The sequence below is a fragment of the Nanorana parkeri genome, unplaced genomic scaffold (assembly GCF_000935625.1).
Source record: "Nanorana parkeri isolate BGI_ZX_2015 unplaced genomic scaffold, ASM93562v1 scaffold24, whole genome shotgun sequence".
Classification (NCBI taxonomy): domain Eukaryota; kingdom Metazoa; phylum Chordata; class Amphibia; order Anura; family Dicroglossidae; genus Nanorana; species Nanorana parkeri.
Window position 1 is genome coordinate 77,596 of NW_017306292.1, and position 21,530 is coordinate 99,125.

Below are 21,530 nucleotides of genomic sequence, written 5' to 3' on the forward strand. Positions count from 1 at the left end.
AAAAAGCTACCTAGTTTTAAAAAATACATTTCCCATGCCGAGAAATAAAAAATTATTTACTTGTGCGCCACTAACCACACGGTTCACCAGATCTGGATTTCAGCCAATCAGCTGCTCACCACTGAAACTGAATAGCTCAGTGCAATAGGTAGTCACAGAAGTACATTCTAATGAAAACAGTCTAAAACGGTTGACTGTGTGTGGGAGAGCTACTCCACGACTCCATTTGTATTCCTGAAATTGGAAACCCCTGCATGAGAAAAAAAAAGAGAGCAAGTTAGCCCCAACTGATTTAGTTTTGCTTGGACTTTGCTCATATATTTCAGAGATCCTGGTGGAGAAAGATTCCCTCACAGATTCCAGTCCATATACCCATGGCATGCCATGGCCTGAAGATTCTTGGTTGGCAGTGGTATCCCCCATGTCACCTGCCAATACCATAGCAGAATTCAGTATTGGCCAGTTGACAGTGGTAGGCATAAATTATGTCACGTAGGATATGTCATGGCTGTTGTGGAATTGTGATGGAATTCCACCAGAAAAAGGTGTGTTGATGTTGATGATGTCATTTTATTGTGCTCAACTAAACTGAAAGGCAACTCCAAAGCAGTCAGAAGAGTATCATGCATTTCCAACTTAAATATGAACAGTTCACAAAACGGACAGATTTACTTAACGTGCAGCAGAGAGATTTTGTATATCATAGGTTACATAAAGAAATGCTGCATAAGGATATTATATATGTGCAATATTACTTGGCTGACATTGCCAGCCCCTGTCTTGTTTAGTTCTCAGCAGTCAGACTTGCCATAGAAACCAAAGAAGAGCAGTTACTAAGACTTCCTATCCATTGATAACCTCCTCAGTAATATATACTCCCTAATATTTGCAAATGGTGCATCAGACTTAGTGCTGGTTCACAGCAACCAGACCCACTAAACGCACAGCGCTGGTCTGCGCTGGAAGGAAAAGTACAAATGCACTTGGTGGCATTTCATTCACTTCTATTCATTGCAGATGCTTTGCCTCAAGATCTTTTCTACAGATTTCTCTTTATACCATAGATTACCCACACATTCATTTTTCACGCAATATCTGCTTGGAATGCACATTTTCTACTACATGGAAAGGTTTTGGTATCACAATCAGTTAGAAAATCCAGGCAGATATGAAGGACAGATATTAACGAAGCTCTGTATTTATGAATAAATCATTAATTGTACAGTATATTTAAATCCAACTAGTGTAGGTATTTGAATTTGACATGGTATAACCCTCTTGCAATCCCTTGTACAGCAACACTGGGAGACGGAGGGGAAGGACTGGGAGTAAATCGGGTATACTGAATGCAAATGTAATAACAAAGAACACTCTGATAGGAGGAGACAGCAGAGGGATGACTTCAACTGTCTCCTGCTGCTCTTTCACTTTCTAGTCAGAAGTTTTAAAGTGGAAAGAGGATACCACTGTATTCCTTAACTGTAAGTGATGTCATCCACCTAGCTGCCATTTATGAGGGGGCTGTGTAAATCTCAGAACTAGGTAGACAGAAGTAAAAAGCTTTTGGCAGGTAAAACAATCGGAATCCTTGTAATAACTTTTAGGTTTCAGGCAACCCCTTCAAATTTTTTACTATATCCACAGCACATCACGTCAGTGTGGTGGTCAGTAGGAAGAATACTCTTAATGTTGGGAGTTATTGGGAAGAATGCTCTTTACAATGGTGGTCAGTGTTAGAATGATCCATACATTGGTTGTCAGAGCAAAGAATACTCCTTACATTGGGGGTCATTGGGAAGAATGCCCTTACATTGGTGGTTATTGGGAAGAATGCTCCTTACAATGGTGGTCAGTGTTAATAATGATCCATACACTGGTGGTCAATAGGAAGAATGCTACTTACATTGGGGGTCAGTGAGAAGAATGCTCCTTACCAGGTGGTCAGTGGGAAGAATGCTCTTTATATTGGTGGTCATTAGCAAGAATGCTCCTTACATTAGTGGTCAGTGGGAAAAATGCTCCCCATAAGAATAACTAAAATGATTATTAGTGTCAGTGGTAACATATCTTACAGGCAGAAATTTATCATTGCTCAAGGAACCCGTAGCAACCTTTGGAGGAACTCTAGGGTTCCACTGAACCCTGGTTGGTAAAGGTTGCATTGGGGTCAGTGTTAAGAATGCTTACACTGGTGGTCAATGGGAAGAATGCCCCTTACAATGGTGGTCATTAGGAAGAATGTTCCTTACATTGGTGGTCATTGGGAAGAATGCTCCTTGCATTGGTGGTCATTGGGAAGAATGCTCCTTACATTGATGGTCAGTGGGAAGAATCCTTCTTACATTGGTGGTCAGTGGTAAAAATGCTCCTTAAATTGGTGGTCAGTGGGAAGAATGCTCCTTATATTGGCGGTCAGTGGGAAAAATGCTCCTCATAAGAATAACTAAAATGATTATTGGTGTCAGTAGTTACATATCTGAGAGGCAGAAATTCCTCGTTGCTCAAGGAAACCGTAGCAAGCGTTGGAGGAACTCCAAGGTTCCACTGAACCCTGGTGAGAAAAGGTTGCTCAAAACTCAGAGTTCTGTGCCTGACTTGCAGATAGGAACCTTCAATAATAACTTACATTTACCAAATAACTGGAAAAAGCGGTGTAATGATAGCATGGGGATAGAATACCCCAATATTCCAGATCCTATAGATGTATATAGATTAATATATTTATTCTTAAAATGTGAGATGTGTTAATAATGAGGAAATTCTTTAGTCCAGACATAAGTCTCTGTTTAACTACATTTTTATTTAGTTCTTTATAATTGTCATGAGCCTTAAAATAAACAGTACAGACATATGCAGTAGGTAATACAAATGTAGAATCATACAATCTTTTGATACCATATGAATACAAGGCTTTATATATAAAATAAAGATCCATTCTCAAACGTTATTGGATTTCTATTTTCATTGTCACAGCTGGCTCTCTGTGTTCTTGTGGGTAATAGTATGCAGGGTATTTTACGTCATGGGCAGTGTTTGCACAGACCTATTTTATGATGCGAAAGACTTTTATTATTTGCCTTGCACAAAAATGGAAATGGTAGAAAACATAGTCTAATGATTGCACTCTAAAAGCTCCTCATTGTGATGTATTGGTTTATATTGAAATAAAATGGATTTGCCAATGTCAAAAGTATTACTGTGTAATTTATTGCACTACAAGCTAATGTAAATGTCACATCTATGGACCTGGTCTCACCATCAGGTGCGCCTTATGCTCCGTATAATGTGCTTCTGCTGGTTTGTGTGCTATAAAGGGGCGGTGTATTGCATTTGTAGCCCTTTCACCCTAAGCGGAGTGGCTCTTTAAATTTAGTGGCACTGGAACGGTAACCAGTCTGGTTGATTAGTAGTTTATGATCAATTGGTCATAGGTGTTCTGCGATTGTCTGGACCTGCCTGTACTTGGATGTGACCCTGCCACAGAGTGAGGCAGCCAATGTGAGAACATTGGGGGTGTCTATGTCTCACCAGCCAATCACTAGGAGTTCCATGGCCAGTGGTGAATGCTGGGGAAGTGCATAAATACTCAGGAATTATCACGTGCTAGTCAGTCCACCCCCAGGGCCCCAGCCTGGGGGTAGGGTGCACACAGATGGAGGAACTAACTAGGTCTGAAGTATGCAGGAGGCCAGATGTGGAAACAGGTGGGGTCTAGAACTGTCTGAGATGGAGAACCAGAGGAACCCTTTTGTCTGCTGGAGGTGCCAGAAAGGCCGAGATGGCATGGACCTCAGGAACAAGTCTGTTGTCTCTCCCAGGGAAGATCTCAAGTAGGTCTTCTGTTTAGCTTTGGCTCTAATACAGTGCCATCCTCTGCTCAACTAAAGTATTTCTGAACTGTGGAAGCAGGAAGGGATTGGTGAATATGGAGTATATTTTGTCTATGGATGCCTTTCGCCTTATACCTTCTCTCCCAGTCTTGGCTGTTCTACAATACAGCATTGAAAAAATACTTAAAGTGACTGGCAACCAGCTTACTGTTCATATCCCACAACCCGGCTAGGGATCCACCCCTGACATCGAAATGTCAGCCCTCCATGCCTCTGGGACTCACCACATGCCCTTGGGGGTCAGGGGGGGGGGGTGCTACACATGGTTACAATACATTGCACTGTTTACCTTTGACACCACAGCACATGGTGATGTTGTGTAGTGCATCACAACAGCAGTATTTTTTAAATTTCAGACTGTCTCTCACTAAGGGAAACTCCTTATGAAGTCGCAGAGAGCAGGGCATGGCACAAGTCTCTGAATCATTCAGCTATGTGTGTAATCTGACTTTTTCCAGGAAAGGAGCTGAAGCCCAACTCCAGCCAAAACCTTTTATTTTATTGAGGAGGTGAACGGTTAGAGAATCTGTCAGATTTTTATAGCTGTCTGTGGCCCTGTTAGGAAGACTTCCCCTCTCTATCTGCTAGGACAGGTAAGGAAGCATTATTACTTCCGACAATGTTTTTCTGACTGTATGTTCCTTCCTGTCCTGGTAATGCCCATAGGAGGTATAGGTGTCACAGGCAGAGGAAGTGAAGGAAAAACTTAAAAACAATGTTCTAGACATGTAAAACCTGTCAGAAACTGTTACTGTTACTTTGTCTATCCAAATCTAGAAAAAAAAAACTGTCTGCAGTTGGTTAGTCAAGCAAACATGTGAAAAGGAACATAAAGCACCACCTGCTATCTTCAAATAGTAAATATGAAATCATATGCAATACTTCATATTTACCTATTATATATAAAAAAAAATACCCCTAATAATCGTCCACTGATGCAGTTGCTCATAGCTATGGCAGGCCCCTGCAACGCATGGCGCGTCAAACACTCCTGACTCACACAAACTGTTTGCAGGACATAACATACACTTTATTCAGTTTATTGCACACAATCCATGTAATAAATCTAGTGGATTCTACACGGTGCTCATAGAGGCCATATCAAGCCTGCGTATCCAACCACCCTTATGCACCTACAGTATGTCTGCATGCTCATCTCTACACATGAACATTCAACTCACCAAGTGTTTGTGTTTATCCCAAATGAAGGCGATGGGGGAGGCATATGTAAATACCTCTCAGTGTTTGCTCATTATTGGAAAACTGGAATACAATGGAGAACAGACAAAGTTTTCTAACCTTGTCACTCTTTCCTCTGATAGTTGAAGGACAGCCATATCTGCCCCTACCATAGTCAGTAGATTGTCATCATCAAACAGCCAGATGGCATTAGCATCATATCTCACATCTAAGGGTATCTATACACACTGCAAAACTAACCAGTTGGCCTGATACTGCAGTATATGTTTTTGAGAAAAACTATTAGGTAAGATCATTTTCTAACAGAAAAAATTGTCTGAGTGATCATCTTCTACATATTGTACATATATAAATTCCACCAAGAGCTAGTCAGATCTAACTTACAAGGCATAAAGAAATTGGTGGTACAAATCTACGGACTTCAGACGTTGTGCATGGGTTTGGTAAGCAACCCTTTAATCCTCTAATGTATTCTATTGTGTCCAATGTTTGTACATCTAGTGAGACTCTTGACCAAACTGGCAAACTGATCAAGCTCTTTGAGACCTGATGGTGGACAAATGGTAATCTGAACCTTAGAAGAATCACTCCTGTCACAGAGGAATTTATGGATAGGATAGGAGGACCTGTGTGCTAGCAGGCATCCTTACCAAAGTATTCTGTGAATGCTATTTAAGGTTCCAACCCAGCATTCACGGAATGCCTATGTACACAAGCTTGTGCCAAGAAGTTGGATCTGCTGAAGCATTGCCAGCTGTAGTTTTTATGGCATGGGCCTGTTATCAAAATAATATACACAATAATGTCCTCCTAAAACTCCAACATAAACAAAGTAAGCTTTTGCTTTGAGACCGCATAAAGGACACCAACAAGACCTGGTATTTTTGTGACCCACTGTACATTAAAGCATCTCTAAACAAGCCTGTAATGGAAAGACCAGATTTCTAGAGCAGAGAATGTGAAATAAATCTGGTAGTTGTTGTGACATTTGCATTTTACTGATAACCTTCCCAGGTCGTGTCATCTGATAATACCACCTACTGGTAGCAGGCACACTGCAACAACATGGGAGATAAGATTAGACCCCTGTGGCAATATGCATCACTAGAGAGGCTCTGCATCTCCTGCCCATCTGCCAGTCAGGAGGAATTCCAGCCAGCTGATAACTGCATTATGTACCATGTGGTTTATTCTAATCCAGAAGAATGAAATGATACACACTGATTCTGGCTGTATCCGTTATAGCTGTATACACAGCATGCCATGGCATTAGAATATCATACAGTAACCTGAAAAACATAAAACCATTTCAATTACATTAAACAATCCCTCTTGATTGGGTCATAAATTTCTTTTGCTGACAGACAGCATTCCAGTTGAGTTTCATGACCCAATGACATTCCTTAGATAAGAATGACTTGAGATAACATTGTACCTTTCTCTTCTCTAAGCATTTTAGAACAAAAGGTAGATTGGGAAAGGTGCCCAAAAATAATACATGGTGCCATTCTATAAGGTGACCATATACTGGCAGATTTCTCTAAGAACGAGCAGTGAGACATCTCCCTATCCTTGAATGAGTCATGAACAGATGGGGCCCATTGAGGTTTTCTTTTAATTTGACCAATGCGTGAAATCTATGTATTCAGTTTTTTCCCCCCATAGAAATAGTAACAATTATACTCTGATAGCAAAGAGATTCTGCAACATCCTGGAAAATCTCATTGTGCAATAACAATTGACTGGCACTCAGAATTTCTCCAAATCACAGCCCTACCTGGCTCAGTTATGGCAGGGGTCGCTCAAAGTGGTTGCCATGCTTACCTTACTAGGAGGCATGTGGCCGATCCTAAACCACCAGACCATTGTAATAAATGCTTCATGCTCCTGTCAAATATGACTGTGGACCAAGTGTGTCAAACTTATTACCGTATATACTCGAGTATAAGCCGTCCCGAATATAAGCCGAGGTACCTAATTTTAGCCAAAAAAACTGGGAAAAAGTATTGACCCGAATATAAGCCGAGGGTGGGAAATGAGGCAGCTACTGGTAGATAGATACCATTAAAATACATTAATATTTATTTAAAAGAAAAATAACCTAGCTCTGTAAGTGGAAAAGGGGGTACAGGGCTACATATCATGTACTACGGATCATTTAACCCATTCATATTAGCAGAGGATAATTGTAAATCTATTGTTCAGTGCACTCTATATGTAGTATATAGTACATGTACATATAGAGTGCCTGCAACAATACATTTACAATGATCCTCTGCTAACATGAATGGGTTAAATGATCCCTAGTACAGGGCTACATACAGATCATTTAATACATTCATGTTAGTATAATTGTAAATGTATTGTCTGCACTGTATTAGCAGTATATACTCTATATAGAGTATATACTGCTAATACAGTGCAGACAATACATATATAATTGCTTAATTAATCTCTCTCTCTCTGGGTGCAGCTGCCAGAATACAATCTACACGGTGGGGAGTATCCGTGTGTATCCAGCTTAACTGTAACACTTTACATTACCTGGGGTGACAAAGCTGCTCCTCCGTAGATACGATACTGTGAGTGACAACTGGTAAATCAAAAATCTGAAAACAAAAATGGGATTTATATTATCAAACAATCAGTAACAGACTTAAGGCTGGGTTCACACCTAGGCGTATCGAATATGCGCGTTTGTTGCGCGTTTCGTGACGCACGTTTTTACCGCGATTCACGGTAAAAAACGCGCAACAAACGCGCGTTTCCGAGGGCTACTTGGCTGTATCCCAATGGAAACGCGCGACAAAAACGCCCCATAGAAGCTCCTGTACTTCTTTGGGCGTACGGCGTTTTGTAGCGCGTTCATGCGGCCTGTAATACGCCCAGGTGTGAACCATACCCATAGAAAATAATGGGATTTCGGTGTTTGAGCGTTTTGCAGAGCGTAGGAACGCGCTACAAAACGTCCAGGTGTGAACCAGGCCTAAAGCGGACCGTTACACTCAAGAATCAAATTCTACCAATACATCCCTCTATGTATGATGATTAATAATAACATAGACATGCCAGGTGTAAAATGCTGGGATTATGAAATACTTACACTTGCAGAGCATTCACTTCCGGCTTTGAAAGGGCAAAATGACTTCAGTTTGGCAAAGCAATGCACACTGGGGTTGCCTTGTCATCAGCAGAGCATTGCTGGGAAATCTCAGCTGGAAAGGCACATTCCTCCCCTGAGATTATGTGCATGGTCACATGTCCTAGTCACATGTGCCAGAAATCCAGGAAGTAAAATGAGATCTAGTAATCTGCCCTTAGTAAACATGGCCACTGCCAGAAGACTGGGAAAGAATAGAGAAATAAGATATGCAAAGAATACAAAGCCGGCAAATATCTAGAAGTATGTGTTTGTAGATTGTCATTACTAAACATTTCTAAAGGTGTGTTTTTTTGTTATTTTAGAGATCTGGGTAAAGGTCCGCTTTAATTTATCTACCAAGTCAGCATTTAAAGAATGAAAAGAAAAGCCGTAGTAGATATGAAAGTACTCCCCTGCCTTGTGATTGTGTACAGCTATATTCAATGCTTTATTTTCTCAAAAAACAGGTAATGGAAAAGACTTGTTGTAAACGCTGACTGTGCCAAATACCACCACAGAAAAGAAACACCATATTAAAGACAATGAAAACCACATAAGCATGGCCGTTGTCACCCTAGGACTAAAAGTGTGTTACTAGCAGAATCAACTCACAATGAAGGTGAAAAGCCTACAAAGAAAGAAAACGAATGCAGCCACCACATCTAAGGATCGGTAAGCTGCAATACATTATATTCTTCTTCTTGGGTTGAAATACACTGACAATGGAGCCTTATTACCTCCCCAGACTGGAGTGGGACAGTAAAGGCGCAGCAGCAGCACAGTCAGGAGTCATACCTCTGTTCACTCTGCTCTCACCTCCTGTCAGAGTAATCCTTGCTAGCTTATTTGTGCTGCAGCACAACTGGTTGGCTCTACCTCTTCCGGTCTGGGTGCCGATATACAGAAGACTACAAGAGGCAAATATCAGGCCAAAATTGCAAACTTACATTGATTTCATTTGAAAATAGATTTGAACATTTTTAATGAACGCAACTGGCTGGAGCACAGCTGGGGCCTGATTTAATATAAATCCTAACAGCTGAACTCTGAAACTTAAAGAAACTTACTTTCCATCAGCTGTGCACCCTAAATGTGCATGCATCTGTTGAAAAATGAATCGAGTTGGGCAGAAAATTGCCTGCGTCCAATCAGATGCATGTGCTGTTCAGGTATTTTTCACAGCCGGTGAGGCCAACTGCCAGAATGCAATAGCCACAATGGGAGATTTTTCCATCCATGCAGTTTAGCATAGATGGAGGAATCTGTTTTTTTTATTTTTTAGCCTGAAACAAAAGAACTCTAACACAGTGTATACACAGTTTCATTATCCATAAAGGATCATTCCTGGAGTTCAGCATTAAAAAAAAATGTGAAACAAGGAGAGTGAAACCAATCATAATACAGTAAATTCTTGGTTATCCGGTATTCAACTAACCAGAACTCCCATCTAACCAGAAAAAAAGAATCCCCTGTGTACTCACTGTTCTGCTGATCTGCGGCATGTATTATCCTGGAAATGATTGTGTGTGTTTGTCTTGATTTGCTTTTGATTACTGCATTTCAATATTAATATGAAGTCCAAACAGAGTTAATGTTATGATATGGTATAGTATGGGGTATGGCATTAGTTAGACCGATTTTTAATAGTAACTCTCAAGCAACCAGAAACTACATTTATCTGGAATCTACCAATCCCCGTGGATGCCGGATAACAGGGAGTTTATTGTAGTTAGCACAGACTTGGAGGCTCAGGAGCACAGATATCCCACCAAAGATTCCCCTAGATATATAAGAAATTGTCTCTGCTGTACTCTGATGTAATAAAGCAGAACTGACACCAAAACTTTTTTATTTGTTTTGAATAGAGTAGAGGTGCCCATAGACCGTGCGAATCTCAGACAGTTTTTGAGGAACCGGACCAAATCAGTACAGTGGGTGCTGCTGTCAGCACCTTTCGGTCAGCATCCGTCCAGCTGATGGAAGGAGCTGGCCAGAAAATGTTCATATGATAGGAGCAGGCAGCCAATGAGCTGCTCACTCTTGTCAGGTATTTTGTCAGCGGGCGGCGGCCCCATTCACACGAGAAAAGGCCGGCACGTACAGATCCATACTGCGTGCACGGCAGTATCGAGCAGCTCCCGGGAAGAACAGGTGCTGCGTGTGATTAGTACGCAGCCCGTCCTTCTCTACGGGACTACACGGCCGCACGCCGCCCTACGCTCACACCAAGTTCAGGTGCAGGTGTCCCAGCTCAGACAGGATCCATCCCGTCAGCGTACGAGTACGGACACCCACAGGCCTTAGTGTAGATGAAGGAATCTTCTCTTTTTGTTCTCCTTCAGCTCACAGGCTGAAGGAGAAAAATAGATCAGTGTATGACCACCTTTAGGAAGGTGTCACTTCCTATCTGACAGCCACAACAGGAAGTGAGACGAAATCCCTTCAAAATGAGGGAAATCCCTGGTGGTCAGCAGGGTCACCAGAACTAGTGTCCCCATTGGGACATTTCCCATGTATTCCTGTTCGGATGACAACCCAAAATTCTGGATTTTCTTTCACTCTGAGTGATAACGGTCACCAGGACAAATAAAGAATGTGAATCTCCCTAATGGGTACACAGACAGCAATAAAAACCTGACAGGTCTTCTAATCCCTCTGCACTCCATCCAAAACAAAACATAGTCTTGGCTTTGTTAAAGAACTCCAGGTGGAATTATTCTTAACCCTTGCAGTGGGGCTCTCTACCCCTCTGCTTCGGTGGTCTAAGGTCCTGTGAGTCATCACGTCCTATAGTGTATAGGACATCGAAGGACATTCTATCGCTCAAGCAGAGGGGGGGAGAGGCTCCACGTACCAGTCTAACAGCCAGTTGGCTCTGAGGTTTGGGTGACTATACCTTTTTTTTTATTTTCGTCCCCAGACAAAAATGAGCACTTAACCCTTGCAGTGCATGGGTAGTCCCACTACAAGGGTTAAGAATAATTTTGCTCGGAGTGTTTGTTTTAGTAAAAACTAAAGTATTATCTTTAGGATGAGTGATCATTTAATTTCTTTTCTCTCCCACCACAACGCACACACTTTCCTGGGAACTTTCCAATGGCTGTGGTGCTGGGCAGCTGTCTTTGAAAAGATACATTCTATATTGACAACCTCGCATTGTTTGCTCTGTTTAATAAGCCTGAACAGAGCCGAATCTATAAATCAAAGTTCAGAGCTGCCATAGCAGACTGACAACCTTCTAATGCTAAATGACAAAATATCACTTTCTAATCTGCTTAAAACCCTTTAATAGTTTCAGAGAAAGATACGGTTCACTTCCATATGTAACATGAGTCACTTTACCTAGGATTTTATTGCCAATTACACATTTTACACAACTTCCTCTTTACCTGCTCTGAAAACATGGTTGCTATGCACCGTGGAGAATGCCGGCTGTATAGCCTAACCTGCTACTCACCTTCCAGTATCCCTGCTAATTCCAACACCATAGAAACAGGATATGTGACTGATGGACGTCATGGAAAACCACTGATTATGGGATAAGTGTAAAAAGTCTCCTGTAATCCGTGAAATGGGGTTTCTAATAAAGCGGATACCTTTGTGTTTGCGTAGTGCTGCTGAGCCGTTTTCCACCACAAACAGTGCTAAGAAAAAAAAAAAAGAACTCTCGTCTAAGGAGAGAGCAGAGCTCGATAAGATAATGCAATACACAAGCAGGGCCGCTTTATTTAGTGGGCAAAGTTGGCAATTTCCCATTGCCCACAATTTGGGAAGTTTTCCTTACTTTCTGGAAATCTCGCACAAGTTTCATTTGCAGCAGCAAGGAACTGTCTGCCTGATAGGGATGCCGCGACATTGGCGCTTTCAATTTTAAAACGGAAACAGCTGTCTGAGGTCCTGCTCCTGCCTGGGCACCTCGCCAGCTTTCTGGTGAAACAACGGCACCTGTTTACAGCACCGGCCGCACATCTCCTCTGTACTGGGAACCCCACCTGCTCATAAGACCCACTGGACCCCTGGTGAGACCCCACACAGCCCTCCTGAGATTCCAGCACAGCCCTCTTGAGACCCTGCACAGCCCACCCAAGACCTGAGACCCTGCACAGCCCACCCAAGACCTGAGACCCTGCACAGCCCTCCTGAGACCCCACACAGCCCTCCTGAGACCCCACACAGCCCACCCGAGACCCCACACAGCCCACCCGAGACCCCGCGCAGCCCCCCTGAGACCCCACGCAGCCCACCCGAGATCCTGGAGACATAAGGCCACCACCCCAGAGCAACACAGAGTATGTAGCTTCATATTATTCTGCATTGTTGTATAATGCATTGCAGGGATTTGTAGTCTTCTATAGCCAATGCTATTCCGCATTTCTGTATAATGTATTGCTGGGATTTGTAGTTCTCTCAAACTGATGTAATGCTGGGAATTGTAGTCCCTCTACAGCTTGGAGTCAGCGGCAGAACTACCAGGGTTGCAGCGGTTGCAGCTGTGACCAGGCCCTGGAGCTCCATCACTGTCCTGAAATCATTAGTCTGTATTGTTTTAGAAAAACTGTCACATGACACTAAGTAAAAGTGATCGGTAACTGGTATTGGCGAGTACTAGAGGAAAAAGTATCGGTACTTGTACTCAGTCTGGAAAAAAAATGGTATAAAGGGTATATCCCTACCCGATAGCATACAGGCGTTCTCGGGAGAATGCCTGCCCGTTTTCTAAGCGGTATCCGTATGTTTAGCACAACCTTTCTCAACCAGGGTGCTGAGGTACTCTGAAGTGCCTTCAGGCTCCCTCAGGGGGGGGTACCTCCAAATTTGCACACACCATCATGCCTTTTCATGGTACAGACTATGGGTGCACGCCAAACCCCAATCTGTCACCTCCCCTTGTAATACCAATAAAATGTGGGCCACACACCATATATTCCTCTGCATAAAGACTTTTATTAAAAAGCAACATCAGAGAGACTCCATCCGATCCTCCCACTGACGCATTTTGCCTTCTTTGTACCTTAATCATAGATTCTTACCCAGAAACAAGCATATACAACACATGGTATACATATGCCTTTTCCAGATTAATTACTCACCTACTAGTGAAGGAATTTTCAGGATGACAGCCCTGGAACCTGCACCTTTGAAACCAGATCAACAATGGCCACTGCCTTTTATTTTCCTACCCTGTACCTTTTAGATCATTAGCTAGATACATCAGTTAGAAGGTATCTATGGTCACTAAAATCTAAAAATAAATCTGTATTTCTATATTGAACTCCCATAAGTTCTATCCCACTCCTAATAGCAATATCAATCTAGATGTTTGTAGACTTACTCATTGAAGATGTCCATAGGATGTACTTCCTCAATGCACAGACACAACTCAGTGTCTTAACAATGTAACATCATCATTGCTTGCTGGAAGCAATGCATAATGGGATATGTAGTCTTCGGAATTTGAGATTGCATCACATCAAGCAGCAGGGAAAGGGTTGCAAAGTACACAGGGAATCCAGGAAGTTGATGAAAGTGATGGGATAGACAAAAACAGCACTCACTACATAAAAGGGATTTGATCAAATAAGCTTTTAATGCATCGTCAAAAAACAACTCTAGTATGTATTCCTATTACAATGCTGATGTTATAACATGATAGTATAAGCTGGGACTTTACACCTCTGTATATAGAGGAGGCTAATTCTATGTATACAAAGTTTTAAAATGTAGTTGGATGTTTAATAGTTATGTAGAGCAGAATAAGAACGTCATAGTGAGATGGGGCTGCAGATCTCATGAACGAGCCCCACTGGAAAAAAAAATAGTTATTGCTATTTCTGACAGGAGAAGACATGTATATCGATCGATAAGAATCAATTACAGGGGAGAATTATTACAGAAGAATGATCACATGGACATTTTTTTGTGACTAAGGATCGCTGGCACAATTTCCATGAAAATATTTCAAAAGAAAGAAGCCGCTTCTAATAAACTTGCTCAGAAAATAATGAATGTAAGGTAGAAGAGCGCCCCCTATGGCTGTATGTTACAAACACATATAACTCAACAGCCCTAAACTACAGCATTCTAACACTAGCATTTTCACCCACTTCAAGACACCTCAATGCATCTGTAAACACAAAGGAAATGCTCAGCAAAGACCTCAAAGCAATAAAAGACAAATATACAAATTAAATATGAATGTAAATGTAGCCATCCTATAGTTCTTTTCTGGAGCCTATATGCATATTTATATACAAGCTCTAGCGGGAATGTTCAGCAATGACCTCAAAGCAATAGAAGACAAATACGTAGATTAAATGCTAATATAAATGTAGGCGCCCTATAGTTATTTTCTGGAGCCTATATGCATTTATATAGCAAGCTCTAGCTGTATTCCTATTTATATTTATAATAGCCAATGGAATGCTCAGCAAAGACCTCAAAGCAATGCAAGACAAATAATAGATGGAATCCTAATATAAATGTAGGCGTCCTATAGTTATTATCTGGAGACTATATGCATTTGTATATATCAGGTTCTAGAGGAAATGCTCAGCAAAGACCTCAAAGAAATAGAAGACAAATATATAAATGAAATGATAATATAAATATGTGTCCTTTAGTTCCTTTCTGCAGCCTATATGCATATTTATATACCATGCTCTAGAGGGGACTTTCAGATGAGCTTCTTTTCGGCAATACATGCATCCACTATTCAATGCTTTTGGATGATCTCTCTATTAGAACTTAGGAGTCCATTTTTTGGAAAGAGCAGCATATCTCACTTCTATCTCCAAATCTCTATCATGATGCCAACTCTTATCTCTTGTATTCTGCTGCTATGTTCATTCATCTTTCAGACACATTACAGGTGAAACTCGAATAATTAGAATATCGTGCAAAGTTCATTTATTTCACTAATGCAACTTAAAAGGTGAAACTAATATATGAGATATACTCATTACATGCAAAGCGAGATAGTTCAAGCCGTGATTTGTCATAATTGTGAGGATTATGGCTTACAGCTCATGAAAACCCCAAGAACCCCAAATCCACAACCTCAAAAAAGTAGATTATTACATGCAATCAATAAAACAAGGATTGTACATAGAACAATATCGGACCTCTGAAAAGTACAAGCATGCATATGTACTCAGTACTTGGTTTGGGCCCCTTTTGCAGCAATTACTGCAATTACTTTTGCACGATATTCTAATTATTCGAGTTTCACCTGTATACTGCAAGATGCAGATGGAACTGCTTGTGGTGCACAGTGACCTCCTCCTGTATGCATTGTCCATTCTGGAGAGAGCAGTGTCCCATTCTTCTGAAGAGGAAGTGTGCAGGGAAGAAGGAACAGACGAGAGAAGGGAGGCAGTGCAAGAAGCTCTGAACATTGTGGTTGCTTAATAATGTTGATATGACTTTTGTGTATATATAACCCATTCCTCGCTTTTCACCTTCTGCTGCTAATCTCCTGCAATCTCTTTATTTATAGAGCTTTATTTTAGTGGCATTTAATAGCCACTGGCTCGTGGTATTATTTTTAACTATATTAAAAGGTAAAAAACCAAAAACATTTGGTTTACTTGTCTTTCGTTTCTTCACATTTGAAAAAAACAAGCCCACGATCAATGGTGGTCAGTGGCACTTAGGAAAAAAAATCTCCCACCTTTAACACCCGCCCCCCCCTCCAAAAAATAAATAAATCCTTACCCACGCTATCCAAAACAAAAAACTTTTACTGTAGATACACTTTAAAGCTCAATTTCAGCTTGCCCAAAATATAGATCCCCACAGCGTTTAAAAATTAAATGCACCTTTGGCTGCTATACTCTTCCTACTGGCTCTGTCCCTATGCAGACCCATTCAGTTCCCAATCAAGCACCAGTCCATCTGGGTTCAATGACCATTTGTATCAATGCCCATAATGTTTAACAGGAGACAGGAATGAGTTTGCAGAAATTTGCTGCTGGTCTCCTGCAACCTCCTAACAGTCACTTCCAGTCAACATGCATACATTCTAGAGATGGCTGCCAGGGTGGCTTTCCTGATGGTGACAACACTGGACCATGGCAGTGCAATTTGTGTTGAAATGGTCACTTCTCCTTTGGAAGTCCATGTGCCAATTCAGAAGCACAACTTGGAAACAAAAATGTAGTGTCATTGCCCCATACCAGGTGAGATAAGATTTATTTTTGGTGGTATTTAATACCCACTGTTTTTTTTATGTTTTACTATATAAAGGATTATCATACCTTTCATTTCTTTACCTTTGGGGAAAAAAAACAACCCCATGATCAATGCCACTTAAAAAATAAAACAAATCCCAAAATCATTGGTGGCGGGTTTTTTTTTGCACACATTATAATCCACATTTAAGGCCTGAAAATAACTTAAAACCACCAAAATATTATACATATTCTGAAAGCAGAGACCCTGTAGAATACAATAGAGGCAGTTGCAAAGTTTTACATTACACAATGTTAACGCAACTCTTTATCAAACCCAACATTTTTGTTAAAAATACACCTGAGTTCATTTTAGCTCCCAAAAACACAATATAATACCCAATTTTTTTGTAATCTATAAAAGATGAGGGTACAACGAGTAAATAAATACCCACCATTCACAGGTAAATTGCATGTGTCCGTAAACGGCGACAAAATATACTACCCTAAATTGTCCATAGGTGACACCTTAAAAGCCCATACAGGTCATCGGTTTAGAGATATCCATGAATATTGGCCCTACAATTATTGTTCTCACTCAACATGTGTAACGCAATCGTTTTCCTACGTAAGAGCAGCTAACCTGTTTATGTTAATATGCATGCGCTTGTTGGGGGCGGGGGACTTTCAAATTAGTTTTTGTATTTTTACATTTATTTAAAAAAATGTTTTGTAACTTAAATTTACTGTAATTGCTATCACATAAGGTGGTCTTAAAGCCCCCTATGTGATAGCACATTGGAGGTGACAGGTTCTCTTTAAGGCGACATTAGGGGTCAATTAGACCCCTAGTGTCACTTTTCCATTCCAAAGCTATTGGAGTTCAGATCTGCACTCCAACAGCTTCTTCCCCGGTTACTGCCACTGGGGAATGACAGCTAAGGGACCCAAAGTGATTCAATCAACGACGCTTCCCGCCCCATTCAGCAGGGAGATCGGCAAACGCATGTTTGCCAGACTCCTTCCCTGCCAACACCCATGATGCCTGTCCTGGGCCCTCAGGAGGGGCGGTGGAGCCCGGGAAGCAAGACAGAGGGTGTCGGGCAGGGGGGACGCACTACACTGACCCCCTGGAAGCTATCTGGCTCAGCCGCCAGAATCTTTTCCAATAAAAAGGTGACAGTTGACTTTACACATGTAAACAGAGTCTGTTTAAAAAGGGGCCGCTGAGTGATGTATGCCAAATGTTGGTGGCAGCGAAAGGGTTCAACACAAAAAAACCTTCCCCACTTTATCAGAAACAAAAATTCTTTGCTTTAGATACATTTAAAAGCTCAATTTCAGCTTGCCCAAAATATGGATCCCCACAGCTCTTAAAAATTAAATGCACTCCGGATCTCCAAAGCTATCCCATCCTACTCTCCAAATTGTTTTATGGGTTGCTGGGTGGAGGGATCGGTCCTTCACATTTGGTGGTCTTGCCCTAAGGTACGGAGATTCTGGCACAGAGTCTACCAACTTTTATATACGGTTACTGGCAAGATATTTCGCAAGGACCTTTGGAAGCTCAGTTACATAAAAAACACTGGTACGCACGGTACGTCAACACCGATTGATTACCTTCATTCTCACAGAAGCCAAGCGGGTCATTGCGAAAGCTTGGAAGCCCTCCTGACCTTCCCTTTGCTGAAGTCAAGGGTAGAGTAACACATGTGATGTTCTTTGAGAAGCTCACTGCAATCCAAAGGGATGCCTTGGTGCCATTCTGGAGATTGTGGGAGCCATGGATTGAGTCGTACCTCCCTCCCTCTTTCAGTGCGGATTCCTTGACTATACGAGGACCTAGGGCTGGAGCTGGTGACCAGCTATCTCCACTCCTCCACTCTTATACTTTGCTTTTCCTCATTTTTCTTTTCCACCTCTCTCCTTCCCCTTATTGGCTACTCTTCTCTTCCTCCTCTTACGATGTACCCCTCCCTAAGAACCAGGTAACTCAGGCTACTTTTCTATGACCTTGACTCGAAGTCTGTGTTAATGTGTTGATTTTATTGATATTGAGACCTTACGGTTTATTTTGACTTTTTCTGGACTAATTTTATCTTTATAATTTTATTATGCATAATACGCGTTGTATTCTGAAACTGCCACTTGAAGTGTGCGCAAACATACTTGTCTGTCTAAAAGTAATGAAAACTTTTTTTTGATGGAAAAAAAAATTAAATGCAACTTTGGCTGCAATACTCTGCCACCTAGCGTTGTCCCTATCCAGACCCATTGACTTACCGATCACATGCCAGTCCTTCAGAGTTAAATGATGCACTGCATCATTCAACAGATTTCCTGTGAGCTCACAGTGCAGAGGCTCTGTCCCCCACTCTGGGCTTACAGGGGAATGCTGCAGAGTGGTGCCATAACATTGCATAACATGCTCTCTGCAGCATGTAGAATCCACCCACCACCAGAGAAATAAGAGAGCAAAGAGAACCTGCAACATCACCGAAGAAGACCAAAGACATCTGGAAAAAAGGTATGCATTTACTTTTTATAAAGGGTAAGAGGGGTGCTCAAAGGGGGGAAAGGATCCCAAGCCCAGATTGTTGGACTTTAACAATTGCTTTAAGGGTACATACCCTTTAAGTGCAGGTAAAGAAAGGTTGTGCTACCTGAGCAGTACACAGTAGTGTAATACATGGTGGGAGACCCAGGGTAATTCTGACCAAACAGCTTATATTTAAGCATAGTAATGTATTTACTTCCTGATCTACCCACCCCTATCATATGAGTCCATGTGATATAATCGACAGCACTTTGCCATCTGAAGTTTTGCTGCATGCAGGACTCTGGGCCACCTCACATGTGTTCTGCTCTCTGCAGAGTTAGCCCTCGTTCACAGCTAGGCGTATTGCAAAAGCGCGACCGTAGCGCGTTTTTTTTACCGCGATTGGTGGTAAAAAAGTTGCGCGACCGTCGCGCGATTCCGAAGGCTACTTGGCTGTATTCCAATGGAAAACGCCCTACAAAACGGCCCAAAGTAGCACCTGGACCTTTTCAGGCGTGGGCCGTTTTGTAGCGTGTTAGGGACGGGCGGAAATACGCCAAGGTGGGAACGACACCATTGACTACAATGCAATTTATTTTTTTGACCGTTTTGTATAGCGTTCGTCGAGCGTAGAACGCGCTACAAAGCGGTCAGGTGTGAACGAGGGTAAAGGGAGCATGTGGTTTAGCCTCCATCTTGTAAGACAACCTATGTTCTCCACTACCTGTCTGACAGCTAGTAATAAGGTCTGTGGAATCCCCATGACTAATTATATATTTGAAACAAAGAACAAATAATGCATTCCAGCAACACTACCGTGATGCATACTGATGTAGCTTTTAATGGGATTACAGACTTTATATCTGGATAAACAGATATCACCTTCCCTTAAACTGGAAAGCTGCGGGATACCAGTAATCTAATGAAACATTGGACCGGTTGAATAAAAATCAGTTCCTTAATCCCTGGAAGGAATGTACAGAAGGGTCTTACATCTGAGGTTAATGTCAACAGTGCCAAGTAATTATAAAAGTAACCAACAACCTCACAAAACATAAATCATATTAATATATAATCAACCTTTAATATTGCAGCAGCATATTAAATCTGCTTATTGTGTACAGGGCGAAACGCTTCATGTAACTGGATGCTACAGAAGATAATCAAATTAGAACAAACTAGTTTGGAAGCACTGAAGGAACATGTAGCGCTGGGGATACTTCTACTTTGACGAAGAGGATGATATCAGATGGTGTTTTCCTGTAAGCACAGTATTCATATAATGGATTGTTCAGAAAGATTAGGACTTATTTATAGAGGAATCAGCACATTTAAAAAGCAGAATTGCCCTCCAGGAGCTAGATGGAGACCTGCCTGCCAAACAATAACTATAGCCAATTAGCTGCAGCCCTTTTCTGGTTATTCTAATAGCCACAGATGCCAGCTGTCAAAATACAATAGCTGGTATGGAAGATTTCCCCCTCAACACCTTAGCATCAATAGAAGAATTGAGTGATTTCTATGGCTCAGCCTGCAGGCTAATGTATGGCTAACTTTGGAGAAACAACTAGTATACAATATTCAATATGTTCATTTAATAGAAAAGGACAAGTTCATTTTATTAAGAAAATCTACCAGCACACCCTTAGGCCCCCAATGTAACCTAGACCCCTCCCAGATGAAAAAATTGCACCAGAAATGTCAGGCTAATTCTCCCAAAGAAGGGATTGTATATTCCTTTTCTTACAACTACCAATGTCAAGTCCCCAGTTGAATAAGAACAAAGGGTTCCAGGGTGTCAGGAACCCAGGGAGGCCTGGGAAAGTGTACTGCTGAGTGCGATAGCACAATAAAAATGGTGAGAAGCAGCTTACCTCTTGATTTGAACCCCGTAGGCTGGAAGTTGGATTTTAAAACCTTTTGGGTACTTGCTGCCAACGTAGATGAGAAGGGTGGAATCCCTCCAACCACTCTGCAAACAGCCTGTGTTGAAGCAGGAGCATACTTTGGCCACCTGTGGCATTGCAAATGACTGTCGAGTAGGCCCAAAGATGACATCCCATAGAGCAGTGGTTCTCAACCTATGTAACCTCAGGACCCACATTTGCCCTTTGTCATGAAGTCGCGACCCAATTCACACTGCGATGGAATGCACGGAATTATGGCACTGTACATTCCAGTGCGGGCATACGAGCTGTGTTTGGGGTACCATTCACATGAATGGCAACCCAATGCACCTCCAACACCAGAAAGTACAGTAGGTTCCATTGCATGGTACAGTGCGTTAATTACATGGGACTGTGCAATTAACGCAGTGTACTAGTGTGAATGGGCCCTCAAAAACACTGAAATACATACACAGCCACAGAAAATCCCACACAGCCACAGAAAATCCCACACGCACACATCCTCACTCCCGAAAAACTGGAGTGGATCCTCAGCCTGGGGTCCAGTGTGGGCTGCCGTGCTGTGAAGGAGCTCCATTCATATGTGCATTGCTTGTACAACCCCCTTGCCCTTGCATACCTTGTAGAGGTGCTCGGAGCCAGAATGTGATGTTCCTCAGGTCAAGGCACCTCTATAAAAAGGCA